The sequence below is a fragment of the Erpetoichthys calabaricus genome, chromosome 6 (genome assembly GCF_900747795.2).
Source record: "Erpetoichthys calabaricus chromosome 6, fErpCal1.3, whole genome shotgun sequence".
Lineage (NCBI taxonomy): Eukaryota > Metazoa > Chordata > Cladistia > Polypteriformes > Polypteridae > Erpetoichthys > Erpetoichthys calabaricus.
The window spans coordinates 211,970,864-211,986,460 of NC_041399.2; the positions used below are offsets into that span (position 1 = coordinate 211,970,864).

Here is a 15,597-nt window from a genome sequence, read left to right on the forward strand (position 1 = left end):
AGAGGATGTGAAAGAAGAGACGCATCAAGAATCGGCAGACTCTCAGGACGCCGCTCCTTTGTTCGGGAAATGCAGTAAACCGCAGAGCACAACGCGTACGTTGTTGTCTGTGCTGTGGCCTAATTGCTTCATTTGTTTTCAGCCTTGTGGAGATTTTAAATTAAACTAATGCTAAAAATAGAGAGGCAGCAAGATGCATTTGTCTCTTTACATTTTTTTTGGCAGACGCCATGCATGACATTAAACTTTAGACGTTCGAATCGGCTCCACCCGAAGTTCGCTTTCAAATTGCTGAGGGAATTGTGCAGCCAACAAAATTAAATTGAATTTGACTCAAAAGGAAACAAAACAACAGACGCCTGTTTTTAAATCACTGGCCGATAAGAATTTAATGGACTTGCTGCAATGAAAAATAACCTTGGAATAAAACAAAATAAGATGCGATATGTTTGGCGCTTGACTCACTGGAGAACATCTCCTTATAATCAGTAAAGTAGCAAAAACAGAAAGAAACAGAGAAAGATAAAACAAAAGGCACTATATACGAGTTAGACAGACAGCAAGACAGACAGATGTGAAAGGCACTATATACGAGTTAGACAGACAGCTGTGAAAGGCACTATATACAAGTTAGACAGACAGACAGATGTGAAAGGCACTATATATGAGTTAGACAGACAGATGTGAAAGGCACTATATACAAGTTAGACAGACAGACAGATGTGAAAGGCACTTTATATGAGTTAGACAGACAGACAGACAGACAGATGTGAAAGGCACTATATACAAGTTAGACAGACAGACAGATGTGAAAGGTACTATATATGAGTTAGACAGACAGACAGATGTGAAAGGCACTTTATATGAGTTAGACAGACAGACAGATGTGAAAGGCACTATATACAAGTTAGACAGACAGACAGATGTGAAAGGCACTATATATGAGTTAGACAGACAGACAGATGTGAAAGGCACTTTATATGAGTTAGACAGACAGACAGACAGACAGATGTGAAAGGCACTATATACAAGTTAGACAGACAGACAGATGTGAAAGGCACTATATACGAGTTAGATAGACAGACAGACAGATGTGAAAGGCACTATATGAGATAGAGAGATAGATAGATAGATAGATAGATAGATAGATAGATAGATAGATAGATAGATAGATAGATAGATAGATAGATAGATAGATAGATAGATAGATAGATAGATAGGGTGTTGCGGGGACTGGGGAGCCCTACTTAGTGGGACTCCAGCCTTACCCAGAAGTGCTCCTGGGCCAAGCCTTCGGGACACCAGAAGTACTTCTGGGGATCAATTTAAAGGAGACGCATTCCTTCATTCCAGGAGCCAGACTTGGGAGGGAGAGGACAACGTTTGCCTGAGGAGGAGTGGAAGCAGAAGAAAGGAGAAGAGAAGAAGAAATAAAGACATTGTTGTGTGTTTAATACTGTGCTGTATAACGTGCATTGGTGGGATATGAAATTAAAGTGTTTTCCACTCTTTAATAAAAGCCTTGTGTGTTGCTGGACTTGTGCCTGGCATCTGTCTGTGTCAGGTTTAGGGAGATGGTGTGCCCCCCTGGTGACTACAAGTGGCATAGTCTGCAGGATTACCTGGCTGTCTGCTGGCAGGGACCTGCATTGAAAAACTTCTTGAGGCAATAGACAGACAGACAGACAGACTATGGTCTCAATCCAGACTCTGGTCACGTGTAGCTGCTCGGTGGTAGAACAAGATCCCCACCTCCAATTGCAATTCTGACTCCCTCAGTGTGTTTAAGAAGCGTGTGAAGACTGTTTTTTGGTGAATTTCTCTTTGATTGATTATGGCTTTGATACTGTAGGTTGTTATAACTATGGAAGTGTAACTCTCTTGTATTTTGTTCTGAGCTGTAAATCTGTGATGATCACTTTGTACCCTCGTTCTGTCACGTTCTGTTTTGTAAATCACTTTGGAGAAAAATATCTGTTAAGCAAAAAAGTGTCAATGTTATCAGGTCGTGGTGATTTGTTTGATTTTAGCCATTTTAATCCAAGCGACTCTTCTCCCTCTACAATTTTCTGAATGCCTCTGCTCCTCCTTAGTGGTCCTTATTACTGTTAGGAGGTGATCCACTTTTTCACACATGAAAACATCAGAAACATGCAAGTCTAGAGTCCTGCCTGTATATTTGATTTCTCCCTTTGTGTTTCTGACATAGTTCACATTCCCCTTGACCGTTGGCCAGGATTTATTGAGGCATTTATGACAAAAGTTGGTAAGCGTTAACATTAAGTGTCAGTAGTCAATGTGTTCTCCAACATGTTACAGAAAGTCTGGATCAAAAAATCGTCAGCAGGGAGTGCCCAGGTAGACAGTTCTATTTGTTGTTCAAAAGATTTCTATCCTAAAAATGAAAGTGATATCTGAAAAGACAATTTCAGGTTTCCAGAACATCAAAGTGAACTGAAGAGTAGTACCTGTAAACTTCACTGTAGGAAAAACAGTGAAAAATGTTTGTTTTTGATTACTGAAAGGACGGCAATCAGTAGTACTGGAACGAATAGTTTCTAAAACAAAACAAAAAAAAGAATTTGTTTCACGTGCATTACGCAGAATCCTCCACTGTCAATACCAGATTCGTATTTCCTGAAATACAGAAAGCTCTACATGCTAAAATTGTCATAACATTTATGTTTAAAATATTCCTCCAGTGTGTGTCTGGTATTTCTTTCAAATAAATAGACAGATTTATCGATCGACAGCCAGCCCCTTGGCAGTAAGGTATCACCCATGAGATCTTGGGAGAATTAGCAATGTACCTAACTACTTGGCAGACTGCAATCACCTTGAGATTTGCCTGCTTCTAGGCAGTGAGCCACCGTTATGACAGCCATTACCACACAAGCTATCCATCACTTGGCAGGCGATGGTCATGTTGGAAACTACCCACCTCCAGACAGTTGGCAGTTACCTGACTTTCAGTCACTACCAACCACCACAAAAGCCGTCTGACTCCCACTGGTGGGCGACTATTGTACTCTAAGGTTTCCCAAACGGTGGAGTACATTACAAGTAGTGTGGTAGACAGCAGGACTTTTAGGGATTTTCAAAACTCGACTTGATGTTATTTTGGAGGAGTGAAGTGGACAGGACTGGCGAGCTTTGTTGGGCGGAATGGCTTACTCTCGTCCGAGTCTTTCTTAATGTTCAGGGACAGTGGAAAACACTTTCAGGCCTTGACAAAGAAGCTTAAGAAAATTTCACACATCAAGATCATCTCCAACATGGAGGTTGGTGACTTTTCTCACCAACTATGGAAAAACCTACTAGGTCACATCTTTCAAGTTTTCGGCAAATTGAGAAAATAATGTCGCCCCTATAATTAACGATCTCTAGATTTCATGTTGCATGCCTAAGGAAAAGTCATCTCTGATGGAGGATTGCAGGAATCATCGGGTAGAAGGGTCCTTTCATTGGATTGGCTGGCCCAGAGCTGACTCAACTTGGAATGGCCAAGGTATCCAGGACTCTGAACAAATCCAAATCATATTATGTGATATGATCTACTGTTAAATTCTTGTAAATACTTGTAATATTTCTATTGTACTATTATATTGTATTGAGGATGACTTGTGTTCTGTTCTATTGTATTGTACTGACCCTCTTGTATTGTATTGTATTGTATTGTGAATTTCCCATTGGGATTAATAAAGTATCTATCTATCTATCTATCTATCTTTTTTTTGACACCCACTACTCACCCATCCTTCCTGGAAAGGGGTCTTTATTTGAATTTTCCATGTTTTTCCTTACAAAGATTTTTTCTCTAGATTTTTCTTGTCTTCTTTGATATTCAAAGCTGGGGGGACTGTCAAAAGGCCGGGCCTGTTAAAGCCCATTATGGCACTCCTTGCGTGATTTTTAGTATACAAAAAAAAATTGTATTGTATTTTTCCTGATATTCATGTACACAATATTGTTTTTCTTCCATGAATCAACAACGCCTGCCATTTAAATCACGCAGTCGCAGCATTTAAATCACGTGATCGTAATCCAACGTTTTCATTGGTAGGCGGTCTTTCCTCATTGGTCAGTGGAGTTGCTAGCTTTTCGTCTTGCAGTATGTGTACATACCAGCTTCTTCCATTATGCTAGGACCAGAATCTCTATATATAATCTTCATTTGGATCTTGATCTTTGTTTGTCCGCGAATGAATTAGAAGAAGAAGCACTAGATGGCAGTAGAGAGACAGCTAAAACATAGGCATTGCATTAAGAATCTCCTCCAGGCTTATACTATTGAAGACTGTAGTACTCCAGTCACACCTCAAAACACAGACATTCAAACTAAACAAATTGTTGTGCTTTAAATTTACTAATCTTTATATATAATCTTCATTTGGATCTTGATCTTTGTTTGTCCGCGAATTCATGTTCAACCGACATGGTATCCTTCAATAAGGGCGCGCACAAAAAGGCGAGCTTCAAAAGGGCGACCTCAATTGGGTGCATTGAATAAAGGCAAACGCAACAAAATTATTACAGAAAATTTATTAGCCAAAGGCAATGATTGAACGTATAAAAAGGCGAAAGCAAGAATATCAAAACATCCAATTAATTAATGCATGAACTTCTAAGCGAGACGAACATTTTCCAATCCTATATTCAGTGCATTTCCAGAAGTGTTTCCCGTTGATAGTTTTCTCCTTTCTGAATGCGTAGCCTTCGACTACGAGTAGATCTGCACCTTTGCTGCTCTTCACATATTCCAGAGCCATTTGAACTAAATTATCTATGAACGCCTTTATTCACCACGCTCAATTGAGGCCGCCCTTTTGAAGCTCGCCTTTTTCTGCGCGCCCTTATTGAATAGAACATATAAGTCGGACACACTTCTGTGATTTTCCATCAGTCGGCGTTTGGAGTTCAAGAAAGAAGCATTGGTTCTTCCTTACTCTTTGGATTGCCACAAAGCAACCTGCGAGATTGGACAACGTGAAGACACTGCTTATGATTAACCATCCATAAGTCGTGGGAAGAGAACGAGAAATGCTCCTCCACCACCACATAATTACTATTCGGATAGTGATTCCGAGTAGGCCGTTCCTATCGAATCAATGTCCAAGGGTTTTGTTTTGTAATATTGTTTCCCTTATAAAAAAATCATAATGCTGTGCGACGTTCACGACTGACAGCCGCGTTTAAACAGGGAGCCCTTCACCGACAACTTTAACACGCGCAATGTAGTTGGGCGCACATGGCTAGTGAAGACATATTTGGCCATCACCACTACCTTATAACATTAGGAAAGACCTGGTAACCCCAAAAATTAAAAAATACTCAATTCTGATAAAAAATGGCAATTGCTATTTTTTTCCATTCCACGTGAGTTTTGTTTGAGCCAAAGGTTGTGTAGACTGAAGAGCCTAGCATCAGTCATTTGTTCAATCTTAATGCCACAGGGAGAGCGGTCATCGATCAGAAGTACAATAACATGGAAGTAAATGGTGGAAAAATCAATTAACGCCTTTTGAGTCTCTGAACACGTGCAGTTATTGTTGGTTCCAAAATGGAGGATGTTGGACCCACGTGTTGTAATTTTGTTTCTTCTTAATTTTTCTAGGCTTCTCTTCGAAATTTTCTGTGCATTAGTTGCCCCTTTCTAGGGTTTAGACTAGGAGGATGCCAAATATTTCATTGGGTTTATTTTGCATTGAATATTTATTTCACACTGTTGAAAAAAATTGGTGACATTGTGACATCATTGGTGACATCAAGTTATAGCTGATGACAATTTGTGAGAATGTCAGCAAGGCACAGCTTTCCCGGTTATCCCGGGGTGAGATCTCAGAGGTGGTTTCACACTCATGGTGGTGAACTCACGTTCCATTCCCAGTAACAATTTGTGAAGAAATATCGGTCTAAGAAGATCTGAGTTCTGGCAATTCTGAGAACCCATCAGGAACTGACTTGTGACATCATCAAATGTGTATGGATGATTGCGGAAACTGTGACAGCTGAAATGCTTAGTTCATGCCAAAACACAACGATCATTCATAATCATAGTCTCCACTTGTTGACACATTTGCTTGTTAAAATGATTCCACAGGACGGACAAGATTGTTGGGGTCATCTTCAATGGATTATCGATCCCATTTAAATTGCCTGGCCCAAAACTTCACCTTATAAGACAAAGGTGCATCATCACCATACACGGCCCTCAAGCTCTCATGGAACGACTGGACGATGCCCCCAAAATGTCACTTTTGTTGTGGTCTTGCAGGTAGATGTGTTTGCCATTCCCTCTCTCTCTCTCTCGGAGTGCTTGATATGAAAGGACCTCAAAATGCATGGTGTGACAACGTCCTGATCTTCAGTGACAGGTTCGGATCAAACACACAAAACTCCGGTGGATCATTTAGTGAAACTGCAGTGGGGATGCCATCTTACATCATAATAGAATGCTGCATGTTCTGTTCAAACCGTCTCCCTAAACATGTTGAGATGGCACTCCAGTCATATTATTAGAGCAGTTCTTGGCAGGAAGCTTGTTTCCTCCCACTCGGTCAGACGGTGAGTGTAAATGTTACTTCAGACCTGCTGTAGAAATAGCAAAGAACTCAAAGGAAGTGTAGAATTCATATTTTAAACAAAATGACTCACTTGATGCTCTATTTTTGCTCCCATCAATCGATTTCTATGCCCACTTACTACTCAGGCCTGCAGAAATTTCTTAAGGCTTTTCAGTGTTTCTATTTCGTGTGATCAGGGAATGCAATTTGGCAGTGGGTCAGTAGATAGTCTGGGGAGGCATATCCATGGTGGGTCGCAGGGACCTCCACGTGCAAGACGACGGTAACCTGATTGCTCTTAGGTACTGGGATGAAATCCTCAGAGCCATTGTCAGACATTACACTGGTGCATTGGGTACTGGATTCCTTCTGGTGCAGGACAATGCCCGGACTCATGTGGCCAGAGTGTGTCTGCAGTTCCTGGATGATGAAGGCATTGATGCCATCGATTGGCCCGCATGTTCCCCACACCTGAATCGAATTGAGAACCGACGTTACGTATTGGTGCATTCACCACTACCGCCAAGTAGCACCACGTACTGTCCAGGAACTCATTAATGCCCTGATCAGGTCTGGGAGGAGATCAACAAAAGCATGCCCAGACATTGTCAGTGGTCCATATTGGCACGAGGGGGCCATGCACACTACAGAGTCAAATTAGGAGTCACCATGGGGAAATTTACGCATATTGGATCCTCCTGGGATTTCAGTTTTTGACTTTCGGTGTGATGTTGAATCAATACAAAACAATTTATTTTTGTAGAGCCCAAAATCACACAAGAAGTGCCGCAATGGGCTTTAACAGGCCTCCAGACTTGACTCTCTAAGAAGACAAAGAAAAACTCCCAAAAAAACCCTTGTAGGGAAAAAATGGAAGAAACCTTGGGAAAGGCAGTTCAAAGAGAGACCCCTTTCCAGGTAGGTTGGGCGTGAAGTGGGTGTCAAAAAGAAAGGGGGGTCAATACAACACAATACATAGAACAGAACACAAGTAATCCTCAATACAGTATAAAAATAAAAATATTACAAGTACAGAGCAGAATTCAACAGTAGATGATATCACATTATATGATTTGGATTTGTTCAGAGTCCTGGAGACCTCAGCCATCAAGCTGCCTCCCCTTATTGGCCATTCCACAGCTGAGTCACCGCCGGGCCAACCAATCCGATGAAAGGAACCCTCTACACAATGATTCCTGCAATCCTCCATCAGGGATGACTTTACCTTAGGCAGGCAAAACAACTTGGCAGGTGGGCAGTGGGCACCAAGTGCCACATTTGAGTACCGAGAAGAGAAACTGAGGATGAGTAACAAATTCTAACTAACATGCTACTTATGTGTCAGTTCTAATGACTAACAACAGAGATGCAGTCTGCACAGCTAATCAGCAGCTCTAGTCAGGGTGTGCTAAACTGAAGATGTGAGTCTTCATCTGGAATTTCAAAGCTGAGACCGAAGGGGTATCTCTTATAGTAGCAGGCAGACCACTCTACAGTTTAGGAGCCCCCAGTAACTAAAAGCTCAACCTCCCACTGTTATTTTCTGTTATTCGGTCCTTAATGCGTTGGTAATTTTGGTTTCCATTGACTGTCATTACATCATTTTGGAGTTCCATTAACTTATTTGGCTGACTCCTTTATCCAGGCAACTTATAACATTTACGATACAACTGGTTCGATTTCTGTTGGTTTTCCAGTTGGAGCACAGGCAGGTCATCTGACTCGGTCATCATCTTGTTCTCAACGTATTACACAGGATTAATCAATAAGGATGTAACACTTGAATATTTTGCTCATCAAGATCCAATGTGTGATTTAAGTGTTCCCTTCATTGCTTTGAGCAGTGTATACCGTAAACGAAGATATTTGTCAGATTTGTGTATTTGGAATGGGATCTCACAAGATTCGACATGAAACCAATGGGCTCGATGAACTGAATGGCCTTCTCTCATTTGTCAAATCTGTTATAAAAGTTGGCAGTGTGGGAAGTTTTCACTCTCATACGGGAAAGAGCTGGCAGTGAGCATTGAGAAATGTGTGATGACGAGTAGCTTATGATGTACAGTCGTAGCCAAAAGTTTGGAGAATGACACCAGTGTTGGTTTTCACAAAGTTTGCTGCTTCAGTGTTTTTAGATCTTTTTATCAGATGTTTCTATGGTATACTGAAGTAGAATTACAAGCAGTTCATAAGTTTCAAAGGCTTTTATTGACAATTATGCAATCAATATTTGCAGTGTTGGCCATTCTCTCAAGAGAAGAGCGACTAGGCTGATTCAGGGCTACAGGGGATGAGTTATGAGGGAAGATTAAAAGAGCTGAGCCTTTACAGATTAAGTAGTGAAGATTAAGAGGTGACATGATTGAAGTGTTTAAAATTATGAAGGGAATTAGTCCAGTGGATCGAGACGGTGACTTTAAAATGAGTTCATCAGGAACATGGGGACACAGTTTGAAACTTGTTAAGGGTAAATTTCGCACAAACATTAGGAAGTTTTTCTTTACACAAAGAACGATAGACACTTGGAATAAGCGACCAAGTAGTGTGGTAGACAGTAAGACGTTGGGGACTTTCAAAACTCGACTTGATGTTTTTTGGAAGAAATAAGTGGATAGGACTGGTGAGCTTTGTTGGGCTGAATGGCCTGTTCTAGAGTGTTCTAATTTTCAAACAGATCCGAGTCGGCCGCGGGCGAGCTATAAGCGCTTGTCGTCAATGGGTGATAAAAGGAACATTATAATTGCAGAGAACAGGATTACTTGGCCACTAACTTGGCCACGACCCTGCCCGATTGCTATATTTGTGCATAGGAGAGAATGGTAGATCCCGCTACATTAAAAAAAAAAACGCGCTGTTCCTGTTTCAAGTGAATAAAGTTGGTTTTGCTAAAGTACTGAGACTCAGCCTTGTGTTTTTGGGGTGCAAGACAGGGACTCGCACGTCACAGGAGATGATTTCTCTCAAGCATAAAAAAAGCTACTGGTGTGTGCGTGCGTGTGAGGTTGGGTACACTGGGACAATTTTAGGAAATGCAGACGGTTTTCAAATGCTTTGAACTTGAGTTGTTAGGCAACTTCAGAACTTTTAAGAAGGAGAAGTGTGGTGGCACAATGATTAGCACTGTTGCCCGGCCGTAAAAAATGAAGGTTCGGGCTTGTAAGTTTCCTGTGTAGAGTTTGCATGTTCTCTCTGCGATTGGGTAGATGAAGCTTTCTTGCTGTGTCGTTGGATATTTTCCTGGTTGTCTCCGAATCGAATCACCAGTCGAAATCTGTTTGACTCACAGACCAGTGTTGTGTGGAGCAGAGCCAGATTAGATATTGTTGTCAGAGGATTGTGGCGATGCGGGTTCTGCTCCACGCTCCCATCTGGCTTCTGGGGAGCTCTCGAACCCGACACGATCGGTAATGTAACCAGATGAGCTGGCCACAACAGAACAAGGGGATGGTGCAAAAAAGGTGCAAAAGTGCTTTAATTTAAAATGTCAAAACCAAAAACAAAAAAGTGTTCAAACAAATAGTGCAGTGTTCACAACGTTATTAAATAAATAATCCATAAAAACAGGTTTAAAATCCCAGACGTTTAAAACAAGGCTAAAATGAGATTAAAATCCTGCTGACAACATTGGGGTCACATCAGCCAAGCTCTGCTCCTTCCCATTCTCTCCAGTTCACCCAAGGTCTATTCAGCGGGAAGGACTTCAGCCACCGCGGTCCTCATTCTATCGACGACCCCTGTCATGACTGCCTGATCGCTCTGGGTCGGTTGTCCTCTCGTCTTCCTTCGATCCCTAGGGCAGACTTTTCCCCAATCGTATCCACTCTTTTTTTTACTCAGTGGGCACAATCCTGTCCCACGAGGATCGATCACTCGCTCCATCTGGAACCCCTGACCGCACTGACCTCTCTCTCTCTTTCAGAGCAGGCTGGCTCGTCCACTCTTTTTCCTCAATGCTGCACTCTCGCTTTCTGCCTCTTCCTTTCTTTTACCGTTTTCCCTCTTCTGCCTCTCGCTTCTCTAATTTATTACGGGGCCGTGGCTCAGGTGTGGCAATTAGCAGCTCCCGGCTTCAATTACGGATAAGATTCCTCACCTATGCACATAAGCAAGGAAACGCCTGCCTCACGCAGCGTTCAGGAACCACTCCGGACGCACTACCACGCCCCTTGTTTAAGCAGGTGAGTGCGGCGGTTATTTATTAAAAACTGGTCTTTTCTTCAGAGCTGTGGACCCGCTATACCACAAAAAGGATTCTTGATTGTTGTCGCTGACTCAATTTACCAACTGAAAAGCCAGATGAGGTAGGTATTGTTGTCGCAGGATCAAATCACCACAGGTTTCTTCCTCATTGTCGCCGACTCGATTCGCCACCAGAAAGAAGGAAAGTCTGTGATTTCCACACCCGGTTGAAAACTGGGGCTGCTGGGTCAGAAGGGGTTGCAACCAGCGGGAGGGTGAATCCCACACCTGGCTGGTGTCCCACCATTTATTTTGGACCCCGTGTTGTACCCCGCATGACCACACCACTTCCTCTGTTGAAGGATCTCACCACCACTTTAGCATTCAGAACTTCTCTCATGTCAACAATGACTCTTTTGTTGTGCCTTTAAATCAGTGGTTCTCAAACTGTGGGGCGGGCGAAGATGTGAAACAAAGAAAACAAGAATCGAAAATATGAAAAATACATCTATTGAAACCTAAACAAATTAACTTAAACTATACTCTGATACAAGAAAAATAAATATAGAATTAGATAAATGTCGATAAAAGTTAAGTAGGTATAATAAAATATGCATCTATGATACAGTGCATCCGGAAAGTATTCACAGAGCATCACTTTTTCCACATTTTGTCATGTTACAGCCTTATTACAAAATGGATTAAATTAATTTTTTTCCTCAGAATTCTACACACAACACCCCATAATGACAATGTGAAAAAAGTTTACTTGAGGTTTTTGCAAATTTATTAAAAATAAAAAAATTGAGGAAGCACATGCACATAAGTATTCACAGCCTTTGCCATGAAGCTCAAAATTGAGCTCAGGTGCATCCTATTTCCCCTGATCATCCTTGAGATGTTTCTGCAGCTTCATTGGAGTCCACCTGTGGTAAATTCAGTTGACTGGACATGATTTGGAAAGGCACCCTCCTGTCTATATAAGGTCCCACAGTTGACAGTTCATGTCAGAGCACAAACCAAGCATGAAGTCAAAGGAATTGTCTGTAGACCTCCGAGACAGGATTGTCTCGAGGCACAAATCTGGGGAAGGTTACAGAAAAATTTCTGTTGCTTTGAAGGTCCCAATGAGCACAGTGGCCTCCATCATCCGTAAGTGGAAGAAGTTCGAAACCACCAGGACTCTTCCTTGAGCTGGCTGGCCATCTAAACTGAGCGATCGGGGGAGAAGGGCCTTAGTCAGGAAGGTGACCAAGAACCCGATGGTCACACTGTCAGAGCTCCAGAGGTCATCTGTGGAGAGAGGAGAACCTTCCAGAAGGACAACCATCTCTGCAGCAATCCACCAATCAGGCCTGTATGGTAGAGTGGCCAGACGGAAGCCACTCCTTAGTAAAAGGCACATGGCAGCCCACCTGGAGTTTGCCAAAAGGCACCTGAAGGACTCTCAGACCATGAGAAAGAAAATTCTCTGGTCTGATGAGACAAAGATTGAACTTTGGAGGAAACCAGGCACCGCTCATCACCAGGCCAATACCATCCCTACAGTGAAGCATGGTGGTGGCAGCATCATGCTGTGGAGATGTTTTTCAGCGGCAGGGACTGGGAGACTAGTCAGGATAAAGGGAAAGATGACTGCAGCAATGTACAGAGACATCCTGGATGAAAACCTGCTCCAGAGCGCTCTTGACCTCAGACTGGGGCGACGGTTCATCTTTCAGCAGGACAACGACCCTAAGTACACAGCCAAGATATCAAAGGAGTGGCTTCAGGACAACTCTGTGAATGTCCTTGAGTGGCCCAGCCAGAGCCCAGACTTGAATCCGATTGAACATCTCTGGAGAGATCTTAAAATGGCTGTGCACCGATGCTTCACATCCAACCTGATGGAGCTTGAGAGGTGCTGCTAAGAGGAATGGGCCAAACTGGCCAAGGATAGGTGTGACAAGCTTGTGGCATCATATTCAACAAGACTTGAGGCTGGAATTGCTGCCAAAGGTGCATCGACAAAGTATTGAGCAAAGGCTGTGAATACTTATGGACATGGGATTTCTCCGTTGTTTTATTTTTAATAAATTTGCAAAAACCTCAAGTAAACTTTTTTCACATTGTCATTATGGGGTGTTGTGTGTAGAATTCTGAGGAAAAAAATGAATTTAATCCATTTTGGAATAAGGCTGTCACATAACAAAATGTGGAAAAAGTGATGTGCTGTGAATACTTTCTGGATGCACTGTATATCATTAATTAAAAAAGAACAAATTGGTATTAGTGGGCTCCTTTCAAAAAAACCTTAGGGGGGGCGCGATTAAAACTGTTATGAAAACTCGGGTCGCAAATACTTAAAGGTTGAGAAACGCTGCTTTAAATGAAGGAACACTGTGATCTCTGTCACTTCTGAGAAATCTCGGTCCCGACAGGGTTCTTCTTCCATCCAAATTTTAACAAAACACCACCTAGGCTGAAAATGCAATTCTGCAGGAACAAATGAGTGGCTGCTGGCAGGCAGTCCAGTATTTCCCCAGCGTGCCTTCCATTTGTTCTTTTTTGTATCGAATTACGTTTTGTTCTCTGCTCGGGAATCTGTAACAGAGTTTTTAACAAAGGCTTTACTTGAGCTCTTTTTTTTTTTTTTTTGTGTTCTGTTCCCACATTAATGGCCTGTGTAATTAATGTTTAGAGCACCCTTGTCATTTAGCATAATTTAACACCGTCGGCTCTTAATGTTACATCATGTTATTGTTAATAACATCACTTTGGCCTCATGGTGGTCCAACACGGGCAGACGATCAGCTGAGTTTGGGTGCCAGACTTAATTATCTAGAGTGCCTATCTGAACAGGCCCACCCATAGAAGCAGGAGAGAACTCGGCATCAGCTTTACTGCCATTAAAGGCCATCCATCCTATCATTTTCTCCCCTGGCTATGGTTCACATTTGTGTGTTTTGCTCTAATTGTCTAATTTTATGTCTTTTATTTGCATTTATGTTTCTTTTATTTATTATTAGCCACCACGGCTCCGTCCGTGTAGTACTTAAACAGGACGAACTTTAAAAATTAATAAACAAAAAGGTATCGCTACCTAACCAGAGGCAAGGTACGGTCCAAAACGTAGCGGTAGAACGACTCCCCACTCCTGGTGTCACACTTCCCTCTCCCCTCGGCCCACAGCCTCCGTCTCGGATTAGCGCAAATAAATCGCTCCTGCAAGTGAACTATGATACTTAGTGCGATGAGAGAAGTCGCAAAATCAACCGTAATGTTCAAGAAAATTCTAGAAAAAAACAGATCTAAATCTGTTAAGTAGTTTTCTCGTTCGCTAGCTAAGTGGAGGTAAGGAACAGCCTGAGGCTGGCGCGTGAGTGAGAAGGGCCCCGCCCCCCCCCCCTCCCCTCGGCCCACTGTGTCTCTCTCGGATTCGCGTAAATAAATCGGTACCGCAAGCCAACTCTGATACTTAGCACAATGAGAGAGACGTTGCAAAATCAACCGGAATGTTCAAAGAAAATTCTAGAAAAAACCCAATCTAAATCCGTTAAGTAGTTCTCTCACTCGCTAGCTAAGCGGATGTAAGGTATACTCTGAGACTGGCGCATGAGTGAGGAGGGCCCCGGCCATTTTCCCCTCTCTCTCGGATTCATGCAAATAAATCGGTACGGCAAACCAACTGTGATACTTAGCGCAATGAGAGAAGGAACAAAATCAACCAGTATGTTCAAGCAAATTATAAATAAAAACCCGATCTAAATCTGTTAAGTAGTTATATCGTGAAAAGCAGACAGACAGACAGACATACAGACATTAGATTTTATATGCATAGAGATGTCCATTTTTTCTTTGTGTTCAGTTGTAAGTAGAAATGACCTCGCTTATGTCCCTTGTGTTTTGTGGGTGGTTCCCCAAGGGGCGGGGCCACCTGCCAATCACTGCCAAGAACAGCCCTCCACTTTGTTTATAAGAGGGCCTCCCATATTGTAAGCATAAGTCTAATATTGTCACTGTGTTCTATGCAAATCCTCTTTAATAAAATCCCTGTGTGCGTCCAGGTGTCCGTGTGTGGGTGTCTTCTGGTGAAGTGCGCATGCGTGGGGCACGGTGCAATGCGCAATATTACTGTCAGAGAAAGTTATAGGCGTTTTACGGAAATACAAACCAGTATTACTGCGAGAGGAAATTAAAGGTACACAATACAGTGATGCATATTACAGCCACATACAAGCCAGTATTACTGTCAGAGAAAATTAAAGGCATATTACCGACGCGCACACCTGTATTACCGCCAGAGAAGATTAAATTATTACGGACGTACAAGCCAGCGGACGTACAAGACGGTATTACTGTCACAGAAAATTAAAGACACACAATACACGGCGGCAGCCCACGAAGAACGGTCAGCTCAGCAAGTAAAAATCAACAAAAGAAAGGCTGAAAGAAAGAAACATACGACCAACAAAAAGTATGAGGTCAAAGTCCCTTGCCATTTAATATAGACTGTTCCTACTAATGTTTATGCAGTACTGTTCTAGCGCCCGTTATTGTAACGGGCTTAATGACTAGTCTATCTTATAAAATCTGATTTTCTTTTGCTCACATAACCAGAAGCTGAAACAAAGAACTGCCAAGCAAGCAATATGATGAGAAGATAGACTACGACAAATGGACGCCGTGTGCAGTCAGACTGTGGGAAGCTGTAACCGTGTACTGTTTCTATCTGTTAAGTCAGCACAAATTTGGGCCTTGTTTGGAATTTCATGCTCGTCTGAAGAGGGCCCTGGACGTGAAGAAAAGATATAAGGCTTTGAAACATAGCCAGGCACAGCTTTGAAGCCAACGAACGGATGGAAGACATCGCCAT

The 15,597-nt window shown here is 42.3% G+C and overlaps 1 protein-coding gene across 1 annotated transcript in view; it reads right to left on the reverse strand.

Annotated features, from left to right (window-relative positions):
- kcnq3 (potassium voltage-gated channel, KQT-like subfamily, member 3) overlaps nucleotides 1-15,597 on the reverse strand; it is a 279,579-nt gene that overhangs the window by 215,546 nt on the left and 48,436 nt on the right. The gene's annotated exons all lie outside the window — the stretch shown is intronic.